Here is a 7,122-nt window from a genome sequence, read left to right on the forward strand (position 1 = left end):
GGGTGTGGCTGGAGGCGATAGGGCACTAGGGGTGTGACTTTGGTGTTTATGTTTTGTTCCTGGTGAGCAGAGCTCTCTCTGCTTCCTTGTTGCCATGTCCTGAGCTGCTTTCCTCCCTATACCCTTACCCCATGGTGTTCTGCCTCATCTCACTCCCAGAGCAATAGAGTCAACCATCTACGGACTGAGACCTCTGAAGCTGTGAGCCCCAAATAAACTTCTCCTTTTCTACATTGTTCCTGTCAGGTCTTTTGATCACAGTGATGAAAGCTGACTAAAACAGACTCACCCTCCAGTGCTTCGGCTGTCTGCCTCCCTACCGCACACGAGCTCCTATACGCAACATCCCGCCCAAACAGAGCCCAGCTCACAGGAGCTCTTCATCCCCATGAGTCAAATGAAGAGAAGTCATGGCTAGTGAGTGACAGGTGGGAACGAATGGGGGATGTGTGCCAGATTCTATAAATTATTCCATCACAGGGTCCATTCCTATCCATGATCCAATCTCACACCACCCGTTGGTCCAAAACTACAAGCCAAACACATGAGTTAAGAGGAATGGGAGAGACTATGGGTCCCCCTTGCCAGTTTGGGGAACAGTCAACACACTGTGGCACAATTCCAAGTGTCAAGACATTCTGCTTCAAGCGTTCTGTTAAATGAGACTTTAAAGCAGGTGCAGGGGAGTCATTTAAATTTATAAAAAGTTACTAGAACATTTGTAAGAGAGTTATAATAAAATAAACATTCAATTTCTACTCCATTTTGAAAAACCAACTTGCTAATGTTTAGAAAACATAATCCCGGATTTCCCAGAACCTGGCCAGCAGGCAAAGTCGACAAATATTTAGAGAGCCATTACTGGATTCAGGCTCCTGACATAAGAAGAATGAATGGAAATAAGCAGCAGGTGCTATGAGCTCCCTTTATAGAAGAAATTACTCTGTCTGCCTATCTTTATAGATGGCACTGAATCTCTAGGTGAGAAAGGACTAGAAAGTAAACTCTCTACTTCCCATTCTATTTCCCCAACAGAAACATTTCCCTCTTTCTGGCCAGGTTTTGACAACTTACGGAGATGAATGTTTCTGGAGTGTTTACGGTTTTGCTAAAGAGGCGGAGCCTCTGTTATTCTGGGGAACTTGAAAGATCATCTGATGACTTTTATTATTAGCACCATTAAGTAATCCATTTTATACATTCTCAAAAATTGATATGCTGTTGTATTAGTGTCAGTCACCTGACGCTGGGAATATTTGTGTATGGAGATGTATTCATAGGTCCTCCCCAAGTGGGGTTTCCTGGTCACACAGGATTGGGAATAGCAGAGGGTACATATGAACACATTCCCAGTTATAAAAAAGAACTATTTCATTTTGTTTAGCCCAATATTTCTCAAAATTACTTGACCAGAAACTTTTTCATAACAAATGTATTAGCAGCCAATGGAATGTATGTTTTGAGCACTGCTTTGGGAAAAACCACCATCAAGATGATAGTCCTTATCATTAGAGGAGTTTTATAACCAAAGCTAATATACAGAGATGGTATTTGGGCAAACAGCCAGGCTAAGTCCAAGCCCAGGTGTCAGAAGACCAATCCTAGCCACAATCCATCACCAATGGCATGGATGCAGGAAGATCATTTAATCTCGATTCCTCGATTTCTTTATCTGCAAAATGGATCGATGATATCAAAGATCTCTTTCCAATCTAACAATCTAAATGGCAAAGTGGGAAAGGAGAACCACTCCTCACCCTTATTTGACTAGATTTACATATCACTTCAAAGAATCCTGGGATGGCTCTGAAGATGGAATCAGTACTGCCCTTTCGCAGGTGGGAGCCCACGCAGTGGTTGTAAACTTGCTCATGGAGACACTGCTGACGTCATTTGGGGCCCAAGTCCACACTCACCCTAAGCCATGACCCTGACCCAACGGAACAAGCTTCTCTTCCTGTGTCCCCCTTCTGGCCCTCCTTTTCTTCCACATTCCCTCAGGGGTGCAGCTCTTTGGTACAAGTCTCTTCAGTTTCTTTGCCAGGAGGAAATGCTGACCACTGCCCTGGAACCCTGAGACGAGGCCAGGTGTAACAGCAAAGTCCCTGGGAGGGGTGAGGGTCTCAGATCAGGGAGGCCCTCTGAGGGTGGAGGGGTGACATCCACTGGAGCCCTCTCCCCAGTGGGACTGGGGTTGGGGGGTGCTGGCTTCTGGGGGGTGGGAGCTCCCAGTGCATTTCAGAGCAGCTGGGCCCCCTGGGATACTGGCATTTTAATAGGAAACCATGTAAAGTGTTTTCAGAGGCCAAAGGAATAATTTCCGAAGGTGACACACCTGGTTTGAATGGGCGTTTCTTGGTGAAAGGCTGCCTGAACCTGCTGGAAATGAGCCATTCAGAGGGCTGCTCTCCCGCCCTGCCCAACGCTTGCCTAGGCGGACTGTTCACCTGAGGGTGCAGGACTGGGCTTGTGGCAGTTACATTTCCTTAATTCAGAAGGACAAACCAGGTCCTGGTCCTCTGACTTTACTGCCACTGAGCTCATAGGATCTCTGATGTCCAGGTTGAATGTGGAAACAGTTTTTTTTTTTTTTAATAACAGCGATATTATCACTTCATTTTTTACTTCTATGGTCTTTTTAAAATTTATTTATTTTGTTTCATTGTACACAAACGGGGTATAACTTCTATGGTCTTCACCCTAGTAAATCGCAATTATTTTGATGGTTCTGAGAAACATTTCATACATCCTGTTCCTCTAAAGATCTGATGCCTTTTTTCTCTAAGGTATATTGGTGAATGAGTCATTATGCAGCACTTCACCCATTCCATAATAATCACTGAGTCTGGTTGGTGCCAGGCACTGTGCTAGTGGCATCCTGGGCACTCCCTGAGGTTGCTGATTGTGTGTGTGTGTCTGTGTGTGTGTGTGAGGAGGGCAGGTAAAATATGTGGAGCAGGATGGAATTTATGCCAAACACTGGGAAGATTCATTCCACCACAGTGGCAGTTCAGCACGGTGGTAAATGACAAATTTGAAGTCAGAGTTGAGTTCCAATTAAACCGCCCCATTTATTAGCCTTGTGCTTTCTAGGCCAGTTTCATTGCTCCGGCAAACTTCAGTTGTCTAGTCTACAAAAAGGGAATGATAACTGTTCCTGCTTACCATGACTGTTTTGAAAATTCAATGAGATGAAAGTATGTAAAGCATTTACTATCATGGCTGGCATATTGCCAGTACTCATTAATAATTATGATAAATACGGTAGTTAATGTCCAAGTGTCTACCATGAACCAAGTCCTGTTTCAGGAACTTTCTTATAGTCATTCACTTCAACTTTACAACAATCCTTTTAAGTGGGAGCCACTACTCATAGATAAGCTAATGGATGCAGCCAGGCTATGCAAATTGCCGAAGGTTATAAATTTAGACACTGGGTTAGTGCAGCTATTATTAAAGTTGTGATTGTTTCATTATTATGAATATTCCCTGGCCTCTGTCCTGGTATGTTCTGTTTCTTCTGAGTTCGCTGGATTACACTACACTACAAGCTTGTGCCCCGAAAGTTTTTGCAAAAGGAAACTGGTTTCTCTAGACTTGGGCTCAGAATTGTACAGGTGTGATTTCATATACTGACCACCAGATGGCAGTATATAGCGGTTGTTTGAATCTAATTTCAAGGAAGGGATTGGGAAGGCCTCAGAATGCAAGAATTGTGGCATAAATAGCATTGGTGCTTTGCCTTGTGACAAAGGAAGCAGGTGATGTGATAAGTACTTCAGACAGTTGCTGTCACATTTAAGTCCTGGTGGCTATCACAGTGCCATCTGGCAGGGCCTCCTGCAGCAGGGTGATGGTAGTGGTGGAGGGACTGGGTTTATTCTGTAGACTGGGTAGACCTTGCTGGGGGCAAAAGGCTCTGACAATTCTACACAGGCCTCGCCTCTTTTCACACAATGCTCGCTCACTGAACCCCCGGATGGGAGATCTGGGTTGCTCTCTGCCACCCGTCTGTGTGGGCAGTCATTCTGTGGAAAGGGCTGAGGAAGGAAGGAGCCTGCGGCGTGTGCAGGGGTCCAGCTCCTCCCCAGGCCAGTGGTGACTCCACCAGCACGGCCCGTGAAGCTATGCTTCTCCTTGGCTGACCTTGGGTTTCTCCCAGGCGTGGGCAGCCCATGGTATAAGCTGAGCTTGGAGCCCCATCTTCTGGATGAAGATGTGTGACCATGAACTGGAAGGCAAAGGAAAACCACCAAAGAAACATGGCCCAAGGGTCTGGGGGAGGAAGCCTGTCACTGGGAATTAAAGGAAATTCAGACTGATGTGTGTGAAAGGCAAAATACGCCTGAGCCATGAGAAGGAAACGAAGCGACACAGCAATGTCCGGTTCTGCTAGTAGCTCGTGGTCAGCCTTCTGGATGCTTGCCAGCCTGCCAGATCCCCTTGTGCCCCGTGGGGACTGTATTAAGGAAAGGTGTGAGAAGCTCCGGCCCTGCTCCTGGGAACAGGCTCCTTCCTGGAGCAGAAGAGATGCAATTCATGATGAACAAAGGCCGTGTGCATGTGTGCATGGAATGAGGATCCTGGTAGACACAAAGAAGTGGAGCGTGTCCTGGGTCACAAGGAATCCACCTGGGTCTGTGAATTTGCATCTCTGACAAGCTCCAGGTGACGCCCAGGCTGCTGGCTGAGCACTTCGAAGACTCTTTACTGCTTTAAGGAAATAAGGGCATATTGGGCCCAGTTTTCCTGTGTTTCTGGTTAGTTTAGGTGAGCTCTGTTTCAAGGGAGAAGGTTTACACCCTAAGAACCCAGTGGTGGGCTGAGTTCCTGGCAAGCAGAGGTCACTACCATTAGTGCTGAATCCTTTTGGTGACAAATGAAATGGTCTGAACCCCGCTGTCCAACATGACCTTTTGGTTAGAACATCATTTTAGTCAGAAGCTAATACACGTAGACACTGTTCCTAATCCCATTCCAACTGGTACAGGTTTTCAATCGTCTTAACCGTCTAAAAATTTTGTCCCTTTTTTAGATTTTGCTTTATACCACTTCTTGGTTATGTTTAAAGCAGTATAATAGGGAAAAGCTGGAATAAACCAAGTGTCTAAAGATATGGATTAATTTAAACAACTGAAACATTTCATTGTTGGGGAATGGCTGGAGAAAACCCGAGACCTTGCTGTCATGGCCTGTCTGCTCTCCAATCCACTTCCTGCCCCCTCTAGCTAGCATGGTTTGGATTTAGGATGCCCCCCAAAGGCTCATGTGCCGAAGCTTGTTCCCTGGTGCAGAAATATTTAGATATGTGGTTATTAGAAAATGATTGCTCATTAGGGCTCTAACCTCATCAGTGGATTAATTAACTTAATGGATTAATAATTTGAACTACTGGAAGGTGGTAGAAACTGTAGGAGGTAGGGCCTAGTTGGAGGAAGTAGGTCATTAGGGGTGTGCCCTGGAAGGCTTTTCCCTGTGCCTGGTCCCTTCCTCTCTCTCTCTCTCTCTCTCTGCTTCCCAGTTGCCACAAGCTGAGCAGCTTTTCTGCTAAGCATTTCCACCATGATTTTTCTGCCTTGTCGCCAGTCAACCATGGACTGAAGCCTCTGAAACCATGAGCCAAAAGAAAGCTTCCCTCCTCGAAGTTGAGTTGATCAAGTGTTTGTCAGATCAATGAAAAAGTGACTAGCGAACTTGCTCAGCTCAGTTCTCGGGGTACCATATCGCTGAGACTGTTATCTTCTGGATCTGGGTGGGTCCCACCCCCCACCCCCCACCCATGGAAGGGGCTGGTGAGGACTAGAGGGAGGAGAGGAGAAGACAGGTCTTTCTCTCTGCCTTGGACAGTGTCCATCTTGGCAGTGGCTCTAATCTCCTAGCTCTAGATTCTGCTCTCACGTAAGGTGCTGTCTTGGTCTGTTTTCTGTTGCTGTAACAGAATGAGTAATTTATAGAGAAAACAAAATTATCCCATAGTTCTGAGATCTGGGAAGCCAAGATCTAAGGGCTACATCTGATGAGGGCCTCCTTGCTGTGCTACAAGATGGCAAAAGGTACAACATGCTGCATGTGTAAGAGAGGAAACGGGGTCCACAGGGGAGTGAAGGCAAGAGGGTGCAGGAGGCGGGTGGAAGCCACTTCTGTGGTAACTACTGTGACCCATCAGAGGACATAACCTGACCATCAGCCCCACCTCTCAGCACGCTTGCTTTGGGGATCAAAGTTCAACAAGAATTTGGGAGGGAACAGACATTCAAACCATCACAGGTGGAAATGGCTCCCTGCCCCGTCATCTCATTTGCTTTCTCAGCTCTTCCAATACCTGCATAACCAAATGACCTGCGATTCCCTGTGTTTGGAAGGAGGGGTGCTCTTCCCAGTTGGACCTCACCTAATACAGGTAACATCCTGGACAAAGGCATTCGGCTAAGTGAACTCTGCAAAAATTGATGTCATGTAACATACACGTTGTACTTGCTGCACATCAGACTAGGGCAGGTCACAGTGAGGTGAGGTAGGGGACACCAAGGGTGGCCACGAAAGGACTTCAGACCCTCAATCATCTCCATCAGGTTCTCTTCCCTTTCCCATCTCCAATCAGTTTCCTTGCCATGCAGTGTCACGTCAGTAGGAGGCTCCTTGCTTCTCTTCCAAGCTCTCAGCCCTTTTTTAGTAAATGATCCTCTAAAATTGTCACTGGAGACAGTATGAGAACCTTCACATTGTCTTTAGTCATCTCATGAAAATATTCGGTATCATCAATGTTTGTGAGTGATGGTTAATAACTAAGTTTAGACATTTGTGAAGTCTTCTAAAATGTGGAAAGTGCCCCCTATTATTATACAGTTGTCAGGTCGTATTATCCCATGCCCCATTAGCAACACAGTGGCAGAAATTCGATTTTTAATATGCCCTAAAGGCTTCAATGAGGCTCCCATTTGAGAGTTTAAGAAAAATATCTAAAACTCTTGGAGTTGGTAAGCAAGACATCCCAGTGTGCTTATCAATGTGCTTCTGATATACAGTTGTTCCTTGGTATCCATGAGGAACCCATTCCAGGACTCCCCGTTACCCAATTCCTCATATATTCAAGTCCCTTATGCAAAATGATGTAGTATTTGT

This window comes from Sciurus vulgaris (assembly GCF_902686455.1).
Source record: "Sciurus vulgaris genome assembly, chromosome: 9".
Lineage (NCBI taxonomy): Eukaryota > Metazoa > Chordata > Mammalia > Rodentia > Sciuridae > Sciurus > Sciurus vulgaris.